At 42.1% G+C, this 14771-nt stretch overlaps 1 protein-coding gene across 7 annotated transcripts in view; it reads left to right on the top strand.

The window, feature by feature from the left end:
• The first annotated feature begins 858 nt into the window (after nt 1-858).
• Nucleotides 859-14771, top strand: part of Adgrf4 (adhesion G protein-coupled receptor F4) — a 45589-nt gene continuing 31676 nt past the window's right edge. For 3 of the 7 annotated variants that reach the window (XM_031348064.1, XM_031348059.1, XM_031348062.1), the window contains exon 1: nt 859-1198. The gene's annotated coding sequence lies outside the window, so the exon portion shown is untranslated. Of the gene's footprint in view, nt 1199-2465; nt 2639-14771 lie in introns of those variants that run through there. The other 4 variants (XM_031348060.1, XM_031348063.1, XM_031348065.1 and 1 more) reach the window with 3 other exon arrangements.

The raw sequence follows: 14771 nt of genomic DNA, 5'->3' as shown, positions 1-14771 counted from the left end.
TTAATGAGCGACCTACATAGAATTGACCCATTTCTACAAATGTTGCTTCCTTGACCTGCATTGCTGTAAGTTATGCAAACAACTCCCTCTCGATTATTTCTCTTTGTCCACCTTCCCACCCTGCCCCACTTCTAAGCGGGGAATGACAATAACCCTTGGAAGAAGAAGGCTTATAGAGAAGAGACATCAGAATTAGAATATGTGGGACTCTGGTGGTGAGGAGATCCATTTAAACTGAAGCTGGGTCAGGTGACATTCTCTGCTGGTGGAGACTGTACTTTCTGGCTCATCATTACCCATTGGCATGGAGAGGCTACAAAAGAAGTTCTCATCTCACTCCTTAGAAATAACAGAATAAGTAAATAGGGCTGGCAAGACAGCTCCATGGGTAAAGGCTGTTGTCACCCTGACCAGCCTAGTGACCTGAGTTTGATCCTGTGAGTTTTGCAAGTTGCCCTCTGACTTCCACATGTGCCTTGGCACCCAGGCATACAAGCGAATAAGAGAGATAAATTAAAAAGGAAAAAGTGAGCCACAAATCCCTCTGGCGCCAAGGTAGAGACTAGCTCATAATCTCTTAGCCACTTTCTCAGTATGGTTTTCTCCAAATTCATAGGTACAGGTGAAATGCAACAATAGCCCTTTAAAACCATAAACAATGGTGGCACAAGTTTGCATGTTGTCACCCCTGTTCTAATTACACCAGGGAAGGTACAACACAGACTCTCCTGTGATCATCTGAGATAAAGATGAAGAACTGAAGGACAAACAAGTGACTCACTTTAATGGATTCGTTTCAGACAAGAGAAACCTGTAATTTCTCTTAGGCGTGCTTGACAGACCCACTGTGGGGTGAATCACAGCCTTACACAATCCTCGAAGCTGTGGGCTGCTTTGCAGTGGCCAGATTGGCTTCTCATTACAGGCAGTTGCTTCTCACCAGGGCCTTCGGGACTTCCTTTTCAAAAAGATGGAGTTGGGCCGCTATCACTGAAGGGGGCTGGAGGGTTTCCTGCGTGGATGCACGTGATGGTGAGGAGGCACCATGGTAGGGAGCTCAATGCTGACTTTCCTGCCAGGTGACTGTCAGTCTCTGGTCTGCTAGATCTACTTCCTGGATGTGTGAGTACACGGCCCATGCTATCAGCCTTTCCTAAAATAAGGAGCGAATTGTTTTCTGCACCTGTTCCAGAACTGGGTAAATATGTGGTTTGGGCTAGTGTTTTTTGGAATGCTTGATTCTGTAGTGTCTCCTCCTTAATGCTTTTTAAAACTTGACTACCTCAAAGTTAGAGTGTCTATTTAATATTTGTTTTTCTTCATGGAGTCATCTGTCAGGCTAGAATTGCTCACTCCTCAGAGTGAGCATAAAACGCCCTGCCAGGCAACCGAACTTACTGCCTCTGCACTGACTTCATGCCAGATAACTTTCAATTCCCCTTCCTTTAGATGGAATGCAAAGCTTGAAATTCTGTTTTCTTCTTCTCTCGAACCTGCCAAGTTGTCTTTCCAGCAGGGTAAAGGAAAACACTGCTTCCTGTCACTGCTGGGAACCCTTCCTAAAGTGCCACTCTGGTTGGAGTGGTCAGTGTGGCCTGCTTGAAGCCTGGGCTCTGGAGGAAGGAAACCTGGGCTCTTGATTCATTGGGTGTTATTATTTTTGGCTATATGTTGAGGGGCAGTACTCTGGTGAGTCTCCTTCATAGACCAGAGATATCACCAGCACTAATAATTATGTTCTAATTATTAAAGTATTAAGATAGTAGATACAATGAAAATGCCTTCCAACTCCGAATTTTTGTGACTCTTGGGAGCCACCAGCGTTGGAACCCAGCTACAAAGCAATGGGGGCAAATCATTTAAAACAACCACGAAAAGATGGGTCTGATTCTGTTCTAGTAGTTCTCTGTAGATGTCTTTCCACCAAGGCTCCACACCTCATCCATGCTGAAAAGAACCAGTAAATCAGTAAAAGTGAGCCTGTAGATTCAGTGATTAGGTCAAGATATAAACAACTTAGTCATCTGATGTTATAATCAAAGTTTTATTTACACAAGTAGAGTAGAATATACAGTTATTGAATTAGGCTTAGGTGAATGCACATGTACACACACACACACACACATACAGGTCCACACACACACACACACACACACACACACCCCTCACTCTTGAATTCCTCATTCTCCAGTTAACCTTTCTGAATTAGTCACTCCCATAAGACAGTAGGATAGGTCAAGGAATATGAAGTCAGTTGTTATCTACACAAACAGGAATGTGTGTCCCTCTCATCCTGTGTACATCTCTGGAGAGGGCAGAACCGACAAGTGAGAGCTCACATGGCCATCCTTCACCATGGTCTACAGGACAGTTCTTGGCCTGACCTTTTCTTGTTTTCCTTGGGAGCCCGATGCTGGCTCTCATCAGGCGTGTTGAGACAGGTGAGGAGTGCCTTGCTGTGTGTGACTCATCCTGTAGCTTCATCCAGCAAGTGACAGGAGTGAATTCCAGGACCCAGACAGACTGGTTAGCGTTTGGAATTACATCTCACTCAGAAACTGGGTTCTGTGTACAGAGAAGATAGAACAAATGGGAAGAAGTGTTCAGGAACACAGGGCTCTTCTGGTCTGTGCAGAAGGTCAGGGTTTTATGATCCTTATCTTAAAATGGAGATATCACAGAGACACATGCATAGTCAGTGCCACTGTGTTCTCATCCTGCTTCCCTTACCCTCCCCCCTCCCCTCCCTTCCCTTTTCTTCTTTCCTTTCTTTTTTCCTTCCTTCCCCCATATCTCTTTCTGTATGAAACTTCACAGGACTTTCTTTCCTCTCTCCCTCCCTCCCTCCCTCCCTCCCTCCCTTCCTCCTTTCTTTCTTTCTTCCTTCCTTTCTTTCTTTCCTTTTAAAATAAGAACCAGGAAGTGTGACAAAATGGAGGCCCATTGGGAGGGAGAACGTTTCTAGCAAACTCAGTAGGTTCCAGAACATGTTGAGAGTTTTGTATAGCGGGACCTCCCGTGTCTGTGTGTTCCACTCCCACGTCTTTAATCTGAGATGGAAAAGCTGCAGGGGAGAGCCTTGGACTGAGCACATACAGCCATGCTGTCATTATTATTTCCTAAACCCCATGGAATAACAACCATTTACAAAGCATCTGGGATGGCGTAACATGAGGGAGAGGTTTTGTGTAAATGGTACGCCATTTTTTAATAAAGACCTAAGTGTGTCAGGATTTTGGTGTCTGAAGGTTACTGAGGGGCATCTGTATGCTCATCTGCTTCTTGAGGACAGGGGAGTTTTCCTTGTGATCTTAGAGCCAAACTCTTAGTTGCTGGGCAAAAATCTTCATTCACCCATTCAATCTGCAGCATCATTCAATCTCTCATTCATTTATTAATGGGTGTTTTTCTGCTATGAATGGATGCTGACTTGACTGAGGCTAGAGAAAGATCAGATGTCTACCTCTGGACTAATAGCAGCTCTATTTTTTCCCTTTTAGTTGTGACTTGCTTTCTCTCAGGTTCTCTTGACCCATTGTGATTAGTGCTCAGCTGTAGAGGAGGCACAATGTCCAGGACAGTAAATTGGTCGGGAGGGAGGGCAGTTATTTAGATACTCCACTTTGGGCTGGCTAGTGGATTCAGCTGCATTTTCTCCTTAAGCCTTTGAGGCCAGTACATGTTATTTCTCTCTGTAATCACTAGGTGACAACAGGGAGCCTGGCTGCCTTTGGCAGTTTAGAATTGCTGTTTATTATTTCTCGAGAAACAAAGGTGGAGGGTAGAGGGCAATTCATGCTTCTGTCAGGGCGTGCAGAGAGAGGTGAGCTCCTCTGGAGGGAAGGAGAGACCTGGAGTGTGTTTCAATTGCTTTTATACTTCCCGAGAAACTGCTATACTAGGTGGCTCAGCTGCTTTTATCGCTGAAATTAGTACCTTGTTCTATTCACTCTGGGAGTAAGGTGTGGATCTGCCCTCACTGAGGGGCTAGTATAGAAGCCAGAGAGAGGTTCTTTGCAAACGACAGGAAGATTGTTATTTGCGTCATAGCCGCAGATGACCTCAAACTAGAGTTCATTGGCATCTTGTTTATGCTTCAGTTTTCATTTCTGAGTCTGTCCTTCTTTCTTGTGGTTTTCCAGAGTTTTGGTGTGAGAGATGCAAGTCCCTCCCATGAACATATATATTGGTATAGGTATAGGGATAGGTATAGGGACGGCTGGATGTCCCACAAATACACCTGGGCTCCAAATCCAGATAGTGGAGAGTGGAGTGTGTTTTCCTCTGAGCATGTTTATATATATATATATATATATATATATATATATATATATATATATATATATGTATGTATATATATATATTATGTATATATATGTAGGTATACATATATATGCATATATGTGGGTATAATATATATGTATATATATATGTAGGTATACATATATATGTATATATAATTTATTTTTCATATATTCCAAAACCATTAAAAAAGATTTACCTTTGTTTCTAATTATGTGTATGCTTGTGTATGAGAATGTGTACATGAGCACAGGTGTCTACAGTGGCAGATTCCTCGGAGCTGGAGTTACAGGCAGTTATGAACCACCTGGCATGGATACATGGAACTGAAACTGAGTTCTTTGCAAGAGCAGTAGGGTCTCTTATCTCCCGAGCATCTCTACATCCCCTCAGGGCATTTTTAGAGTGCATATGGATGTTATTCGCGTACGTATGTCTGTGCACCATGTACATATGCAGAGGCCAAAAGAGGGTCCCTGGGACCTAGGCTACAGAAAGTTGTGAGCTGCCATATGGGTGCTGGGAATTGAAGCTGGGTCTTTTGAAAGAGCAGCTAGTGCCTTTAACCTGTGTTTTTTTCCACAGAACTGTACATCTATGCCCAGATCAGGGTCTTGGTTGAAGTAGCCTGTGACCTATCTTCCTACTGGGGGTTTCTCTGCTACCATACTTATGGTTCATAGCAGTAGAGGTTAAGGATACACACAACCTTGCTGACAAGCTGAACATATTGCTGAGCAGAGCTGAGTGTCATATGTGTGCAGCAACATTTAATATCCACATAAGGCAAGGCCTGATGCTTAGTTGTCACTTAGAATCTACAAACCATAAGGCTGCATTTTGTTCACATGGGATTTGCTCTTTTGAACTGTTTCAACTAATGCATTTAATGTAGTAATTAGATTTTTAAAAAAGTATCTTATTAAGAGATAACCTACAACTTATAAGACGGCACTAAGGACTGGAGAGGTAGTGTCGTTAATGCATCTGTAGAAATGTTTCAGTCTGGAGTCATGCAAAATATAAAGTTTGCTTTAAGTGCTGTAAATTTTTCATGTGTTTATTTATGGTGTGTATGTGTGTGTTTGTGTGTGTGTGTACATGTCACAGTGTGCATGTGAGGTCAGAAAACAACTTCGTGGAGTGGTTCTGTCTTTTCTTTAAATGGGTACTGGTGATCCAACATGGTCATAGGGTTGGAAACATGGGCCTTTAATCTGGTAAGCCATCTCACCAGCTCTTAATCAATAGTAAATCTAAGAAGGTATAAATTGCAAGTAAATCTAAATGCTCTTCTACCCCACTGCCAAAAATATTGACCCCCTGATGGTGAGCTTTGTGGACAACACGTTTTTGGCTTTTAATTTCCAATCTTACAGCTCATTCACTGCTTTACAGAGATTTAGATCCCATTCAATTCTTTCTTTTAAGAACTAAAACAAACCCCATGAAGACCAACCTGAAAGCATCTAGGTTGTTCATCCTTGCAAACCATACTAAAAATATTAGAATGCCGTGGCTCCTGTTGCATGATAGCTTTCCAATTCTCTCTTCCAATATTTGATGCCACTGAAAAACTTAACATATAATTATCATACCAGATGATAAGCCACCACAAGTCTCACACTACAACAGCAAGAATGGTTGAGACCACTCAGTCGTTTGTGCTGAGCTCAAAGTTTGTGTTTCTTATAGTCTTATAGTCATGCTTATGGCTTAATGTATATATTTACATATATGTGTATATGTATACAAACACACACATATACAGACATGCACACACACAGTCTGATGGTTAATTTTTTCTTAGCTGGCAGGAATATAGAATATATGTCATTAGCTCTCAGTTTTTCTCAAAGAGCTTGACTATTGCTACTAGATCCATTGTTGCCCCCAATACTCTTACGAGCTCTGTGAAGCTCTCGGAGTTCTGCAGAGCTCATAAATCACATCATATCACTGTGTTCGGGTTTCTTCCAGCAAGGTTAATGTCCCTCCTTCTCTCTCTCTTCCTCCCTGCCTCCAACCCTCTCCCTTTTCTCACTTCCCTCCCTCTCTCATTCTTTCTCTCTGTCTCCCTCTCCTTCCTCCTCCTCCCCCTCCTCCCCTCCTTTTCTCCCTCATTCCCTCCCTCACTCTTTCTCTCCCTCATTCCCTACCTCTATCCCTTCCCCTCCCCTTTCATTCTCGTTATTTATTCTTTTTCTGTTTCTTTCTCTATCTATCTCTTCCTTTCTCTCCTTCCTTTCTTCTGTTGACAGGAACTTCCTGTGTAACCCAGACTAGCCTTAAATTCACAATCCTCCTGCTTCAGCATCCCCTGCATCAGGAATACAGGTGTGCAGCACTCTGCCTGGCAAGCAGGTTAACTTTCAGCGAAAGTCCTGTATGGAGTAGGGGGAGCAGTCCTTGTCTTGATATCTCAGATGCCAGTGCTACGATTTGCAGATGCCTCTTTGAGCATTTCACCTATTTGTACATTTCTCATCCTATTTTCTACCGGAGGAGACTTTGTTTAATCTTCAGAATTTGTTGTATGCATTTGGTCCTGAGCAGGAGTATCTTTTATCTCTGATACACGTACCTTGGGAGGGAGATTTCAGAATAGCCACAAAGAAGAGTAAAGAGGAAGGATTAAAAATGACCATGTCAGTGAAAGGAAATCCTTACAATGGCAATCAACCCGACAAAGAACTGTCTGTCTTTTGCCTGATAGGAGATAATGTGTTAGAAGCTTATGAATTTGCTATAGTGAGTCACAACCAGTGCTTGAGATGATGCCCGGTAGATTAAAGTAGCCCACAAAATAAAAAATACTGGATACATCAAGGTACATTGCAGTATGTGTGTGTGTGTGTCTGTGTGTCTCTGTGTGTGTATGCGTGTGTAGAAATGTTTTTATATAAAATATTTAAAGCAAAAAAATTTTCTTTTTTCAGTTTTGTATTTGGAAATCTGTAAATATATTTATATTTGTATATGCATACTGACTCTTAACGTATGCTGTTTCTTATTGTGTCATGGTAACAAAATCTGAAAGTCAGAGGTGTGCCTGTGAAATGTGTGGGCACTTTAGGATGACTTATCCAGGTTCTTCTGGAATTCTGTTTCATGGTGGTTGACATCACCAAAATGTCTGCCGTGGCACTGCTCAGCACGCCATGCAGCAATAGGACACCAGGGCTTCTTTCCACCTGGACATTTTAAAATTGAGAATTCTGCACATGAGTCCTGTGCACACACTCCCAGTGCCCTTGCAGATTCACTGCTACTCCCCTGCTGCTGTTCCTTCTGTTTCTGTTTCCCTGCTCAGGCTTTATTTTAATTTTTTTCTCTTATTGGAAGTAGTTTTGTCCTCACATAATATATTATGCTTCTCCATAATAAATTATGGTTTCTGCTCCCTCTGTTCTTCTCAGTTCTTCCCCCCTTACCTCCCATCCAGATCCATCTCCTTTCTGACTCCCAGTAGAAAATAAACAGACTTCTAAGGATTTTTATAAAAACAAAATAGAAGATAAAATTAAATGTAATTTTCAAAAAAAAAAAACCCTAACACATTGGAATTGGACAAAACAAATCAATGGAATGAAAGGACCCCAAGAGACGGCATGATAATCAGAGATCTTCGTGTTCACACACTGTTAAGAACACTAAGCTGGAAGCCATGACATATACACCGAGCACCTGGCACAAAGCCTTGCAGGTATCTCAGGCTGTGCATGCTGCCTCAGTTGCTGTTAGGCCATATGAGCTCTGGTCATGTTGATTTAGAAGGCCTTGCTTTCTTGGTGTCCTCCATCCACTCTGTTTCTTCATGGAGAGGTTCTCCTTAGGGCTGAGGGTTACGTGGTCTTTCACTCTTTGCATAATGTCTGTCTATGTGTCTCTGTCTGTGTGTCTCTGTATTTGTTCCCATAGCTGTAGGAGAAAGCTTCTCTGATGAGCAAGGCACTGATCTATGATTGTAGCAGAATGTCATTAGGAGTCATTTTACTGCTATTTGTTTTTTTTTTAGAACAGCAGCACTTAATTTTACCCTAGGTTCCTGAGCTTTCTAGTCTTAGGGTCTTCGTTACTCAAGACATGTGGTGTGGATTCCATCTTGTGGAGTGAGCCTCAAGTCAAATCAGATATTGGTTGGTTACTTCCACAAGCTTTGTGCTCCCATGGCCTAGCAGACCTTGCAGGCAGGACGGCATTGTTTATAGCTAGGTTGGTGTTTATGTTTCTCTTTTGATAGCATGCAGCGTATGCAATCTTCCTGTTCCAAAGACACTATCCTGTAGGGGTAAAGATTCTATGTAGACACCAGCCCTGCTTCTCCATGCTCAATGAGTTGTGTAGCTGTTTTCTTCAGCAGTGGGACTTGCTGTCAGTTTGTGGACAGCAACCTATAGTATTGGCAAAAGCCTGGGTTGTTTGAAGATTTCCATGGGATCCCTTTGGCCAACAATGCATTAGATGGAACCCAATGCCAGTACTGGAAGCTTTATTTGTGGACAAAGATGTCCAGTTGGGGGTCTGTCTTCCCAATTATTTGGTTATTTCATTTAGGTCACCTGCATACACACACACACACACACACACACACACACACACACACACACACACATGCTTCAGCTGTATTATGTTTCCACACTACCCCTCAATTGACCCTTACTTTTAGTTGTCTCTTTCTATATTCTCTTCGTTATCCCCTTTTTCATTCTAAATTCCCTCTTCACCTTCCTAGCATCTCCATATCCATCCATAACTACTATTTTATTTCCCTTTGCTAAGATTTGTCTGTCTACCCGAGTTTCTTACTCTACACCTAGCCTCTGCAGTTCTATAGATTGTGGTTTGCTTAGTATTGACTTAGCAGTTAATATCCACATATGGGCGAATACACACAAAAGTTTGTCTTTCTGAGTTTGAGATAGTTCACTCAGGATATTTTTTTCTAGTTCTATTTACCTGTTAATTTTATGACTTTATTCTTTTAAATGGGTGAGTAATAGTCTATTGTGCAAATTATCCATTCTTCTGGTGAAGGACATCTAGTGTTTTGTTTTGTTTTTTTCAATTTCTGTCTATTATGAGCATAGCAGTAATGAAAACAGTTTAACAAGTGTCTCTGGTAGGATGAAACATCCTTTGAGTATTTGCCTAAGAGTGGTATAGCTGGATCTTGAAGTAGATCGATTTTCATCTTCCTGAGGAACTGCCAGACTGATTTCCATAGTGGCTGGTTAAGTTTTCACTCCCATCAACAATGAATGAGTGTTCTCTTTACTCCAGATTCTTGCCAGCATGAGCTGTCACTTGTTTTTATTGATATTAGTCATTCTGATGGGTGTAAGATGAAATTGCAAAGTAGTTTTGGCATGCATTTCTCTGATAGCTAAGGAGAACATTTTTTAAATTGTTTCTCAGCCATTTGAATTTCCTCTTTTGAGAATTCTCTGTTTATAGCCGTTCCCCATTTTTAGTTGGGATGTTTTCCTATCTAGTTTCTTGAGTTCTTTTTCTTTTCTTTTCTTTTTCTTTTTTCCTTTTCAAGACAGGGTTTCTCTGAGTAGCCCTGGCTGTCCTGGAACTCACTCTGTAGACCAGGTTGGCCTCAAACTCAGAAATCTGTCTGCCTCTGCCTCCCAAGCGCTGGGATTAAAGGTATGTGCCACCACTGCCCAGCTTTCTTGAGTTCTTTTTATATTTTGTACACATATGCACACACACACAAACATACCCTCTATTGGATGTGTAGTTGGTAAAAATGTCCTTTCCTAGTTCGTAGGCTGCTGTTTTGTGTGAATGACAGTGTCCTGTGCCATGCAGAAGCTTTTCAGTTTCATTAAGTCCCATTTATCAATTGATGGCTCCCAGAATTCTTAAAAGCTTGTATTGGGCTCAGTCAAACAGGCAAAGTTTGAGAACAGATTACTGATGTTTTGTCTGCTCCCAGGCTACAGACTGCCTCATGAGCACCAAGGGATCAGAGATGCAGCAGAGCATTACTTGGCTTTAATACTTGTCAAGAACTTGGTTCTACCCAGCCTTGCAGTATGTGTGTGATCTGACTTTTGTCTTGTCTTGACTGTAGTCCCTACAGCATTCTTTAGGGAAAGGACAGTCAGTATAGTAGTTTGAATGAGAATGTCCCTCCGACCCACATTGGCTACAACTTTTAAACAGTCTAGGCTAGTGGCACTGTTTAGGAAGGTTTAGGTAGGTGTGGCCTTGGTGGTGGAAGTAGGTCACTGGTTTTGAGTGTTTGTAGGAGCCCCACTTCCTGTTAACTTTCTCTGCTTCATGCTTGCAATTAAGATGTGAGATTCCAGCGTCCTGTTCCTATTCCAATTCCTGATGCTTTTTGCCATACCTCTCTGCCATGATAGACTTAACCCTAAGAAACTGTAAGCCCAACTAAATTCCTTTGTCTGTTGCCTTGGCCATTATGTTTTATAATAACAACATAAAGGTAATCAATACATATAGTCTCTTTTATTTTTACTCTCTAATATCTGGTACAGATTCTGGCAAATAGGCTAAATGATGGTTGGTAAGATGAATCCATGCTACCTTAAAAAAATGAATGGGAAAACAGGCTAGGTAAGGTCAGCTTATAAGCTGTGGATGGGAAATTGGAACCTAGTTCAGTCTTCCAAATCCAGGCTGGTTTTGCTCTTCTGTGTCTGTACCTCCAAGAGAAAAACTATAAGGAAAAATTTCTGAAAGTAAGGAGTCTAAAATGCCTCATGAAAGTGTTATGGTAAAACTTCAAAGCTGTAATGGCACTTTGTTGGGGATATGACTTTGAAAGATTGCTAAGGAAAAGGGAAGAAGTCCAGATATAGCCACAGAAGAGATAACTACTTGCTGGGGCTTTCAGTCTGTCTGTACAGTAGCTTATTCACTGACTAGAGAGAGTCCCAGCACTTGATCTAGTAGCAGATAAGTCTGTACTCTAACTTACCTCAAGTTATGTCTCTCCAAGTGACTAGAGATCTTGTGTACAGTGGTTGGATAGTGCCCCCTCTCTCCTCCTCTCTCTCCCTCTGCCTCCTCCCTCTGTGTGTGTGTGTGTGTGTGTGTGTGTGTGTGTGTGTGTGTATAGGATCCTTCTGCGTTCCGTCTGCACCAGGGAGCTGATCCTGTACCACAACCCACCACACCCAAATACTGCTGGGAGGGAGCTGGTCTCCCAGGTGTGCTGACAAGCCTGTGAGCACACCTAAGACTACCACTTCCACTCTGAGGGACCCACCTGGAACTCAGGACACAGGAACCGAGGAACAACCTGCGACAGGATCCTTCTGGTTTCTCTTTACACCCCGGAGCTGACCCTGTGCCACAGTGCCCAGAGATGATCCTTTACCAGAGCGCTCCATACCCAAATACCACTGGGAGAGAGCTGGTTGCCCAGGAGTGCTGGCACACCTGTGAGCCAGCTAACACCACCACTTCTGCTTAAATTCCTGGCCCAGGACGGACTAGCTCAGAGTCATTAGGACACAGAAACCAAGGAAGAGCCAGGGACAGAATCCTTCAGGTTTCTGTCTGCACCCTGGAGCTGACCCTGTGCCACAGATCTCCATATCCAAATTCCTTCCAGGGAGAACTGGTCTCCTAGGAGTACTGACTCACAGGCTTGCAGGAGGCACAAGCCACAGTCAGAGACAGCAACACCAGCTAACATGAGAGATATCCAGATGGTGAGAGGCAAAGCCAAGAACATAAGCAATAGAAACCAAGGCTACTTAGCATCATCAGAACCCAGATCTCCCACCACAGTGAATCCTGGATACCCCAACACACCAGAAAAGCAAGACTCTGATTTAAAATCACATCTCATGATGATGATAGAGGACTTTCAGAAGGACATAAATAACTCTCTTAAAGAAACACAGGAGAACACAGGTAAACAGGTAGAAGCCCTTAAAGAGGAAACACAAAAATCCCTTAAAGAATTACAGGAAAATATGAACAAACAGGTGAAGGAAATGAACAAAACCATCCAGGATCTAAAAATGGAAATAGAATCAATAAAGAAATCACAAAGAGAGACAACCCTGGAGATAAAAAACCAAGGAAAGAGATCAGGAGCCATAGATGCAAGCATCACCAACAGAATGCAAGAGATAGAAGAGAGAATCTCAGGGGCAGAAGACACCATAGAAAACATTGGTACAACAGTCAAAGAAAATGCAAAATGCAAAAAACTCCTAACCCAAAACATCCAGGAAAACCAGGATACAATGAGAAGACCAAACCTAAGGATAATAGGTATAGAAGAGAGTGAAGACTCTCAACTTAAAGGGCCAGTAAATATCTTCAACAAAATTATAGAAGAAAACTTCCCTAACCTAAAGAATGAGATGCCCATAAACTTACAAGAAGCCTACAGAACTCCAAATAGACTGGACCAGAAGAGAAATTCCTCCCGTCACATAATAATCAAAATACCAAATGCACAAAACAAAGAAAGAATATTAAAAACAGTAAAGGAAAAAGGTCAAGTAACATATAAAGGCAGACCTATCAGAATTACACCAGACTTCTCACCAGAGACTATGAAAGCTAGAAGATCCTGGGCAGATGTCATACAGACCCTAAGAGAACACAAATGCCAACCCAGGCTACTATTACCCAGCAAAACTCTCAATTACCATAAATGGAGAAAACAAGATATTCCATGACAAAACAAAATTTACACAATATCTTTCTACAAATCCAGCCCTACAAAGGATAATAGATTGAAAATGCCAACATAAAGAGGGAAACTACACCCTAGAAAAAGCAAGAAAGTAATCTTTTTTCAACAAACCCAAAAGAAGATAGCCACACAAACATAAAAAATAACATAAAAAATAACAAGAACTATTAACTCTTTTTTTATTGTCTTCAAAAAGTAAGACATGTTTGAATTTATTATTTAAGTGTTTCAAAATTTACAAAATATATTTTTATTAGATATTTTCTTTATTCACATTTCAAATGATAGCCCTTTTCCCAGTTTCCCCTCCAAAAAATAAAACAAACCCTATTTCCTCCCTCCTCCCCCTGCTCACCAACCCACCATCTCCCACTTTCTGGCCCTGGAATTCCCCTACAGTGGGGCATTGAGCCTTCACAAGACCAAGGGCTTCTCCTCCCATTGATGACTGACTAAGCCATCCTCTTTTACATATGCAACTGGAGCCATGAGTCCCACCATGTGTACTCTTTGATTGGTGGTTTAGTTCCTGAGAGTTCTGAGGGTACTAGTTAGTTCACATTGTTGAAGAACTGTAATTCTTTTTTTTCTTTCTTTTTTTTTCCTTTTTTTGGTTTTTCAAGACAGGGTTTCTTTGTGTTGTCCTGGCTGTCCTGGTACTCACTCTAGACCAGGCTGGACTCGAACTCTGAAATCCACCTGCCTCTGCCTCCAAATTGCTGGAATTAAAGGCGTGTGCTACCACCACCTGGCACTATAATTCTGAAAGTATTACTTACTTTTATTGACTGTCTATCCTCTCTGGTTCCTACTATTCAAATGCAGGATGTAATACTTTCTGTACTCATATGATCCTATTTTTTCCAAGTAAAATCCTTGCAAGCCTTATTCCTGCAATACCCTTCATATTCTTTGCATAAAAGGAGCTCCTCCAATATTCAATGTCAAAGATACCGTTTCTATAAGAATTTTAGTAATGCACAACCTTGACACCACCTGCCCATATAGTGCTGTGTAACTGAATGCAGCATGTATGTTTTGGCTGAGTAGCCTGGTGTTCTTGTGTAAAAACCTAACAGGGAGTGCAGGGGTTGTCCCTGATACTTTTGCCTACTAGTGAGACCCTTTTCCTCTTACCAGGTTGCCTTACCTAGCCTTCACGTGATGGTCTTATTGTAGCTCGTTGGACGGTTTGATTGATGTCCCTGGGAGGCCAGCTCTTTTCAGAGGGGAGGCAGTGAGGGTGTGAATCTGGGGAGAAGCAGGGATGGTCAAGGTGGAGGGACTGTGGTCAGGATGTAATATGAAAGAGAGTAAAAAAAAAAATCACTAATGATACTGCATCAGCAAAAGCTATACGTTGTTGTCCATTACTACAATTGCATGAAAAAAAAATGAAATCTGTGGAGTAAGTAACAGGAACTGAAGCTTTGCTGGGCATGCATTTTTCTGGATGCTTTTATTGTCTGCTGTAGGAGAAAGATGATTGCATGAGAGAAAAATGTCCATTGATTGACTGACTGATTGATTGGTTGACTTTACATCCTGGTTGCAGCACCCCCACCCCCAGTTTCCCCTTTCCAGCCCCTCCCTTATCCCCTACCCTTTCTCCTCTGAGAATGGGGAGGTCCCCTGGGTATCCTCCCACCCTGATGCATCACGCCATTGCAGGATTAGGAACATCCTCTTCCACTGAGGCCAGATAAGGTGGTCCAGTTAGGGGGAAGGGATCCACAAGCAGGCATCAGGTTCAGGGATAGCCCCCCCCCCA

Source organism: Mastomys coucha, unplaced genomic scaffold, assembly GCF_008632895.1.
Source record: "Mastomys coucha isolate ucsf_1 unplaced genomic scaffold, UCSF_Mcou_1 pScaffold3, whole genome shotgun sequence".
Taxonomy (NCBI): domain Eukaryota; kingdom Metazoa; phylum Chordata; class Mammalia; order Rodentia; family Muridae; genus Mastomys; species Mastomys coucha.
This window is presented reverse-complemented; position numbering and strand designations above follow the sequence as displayed.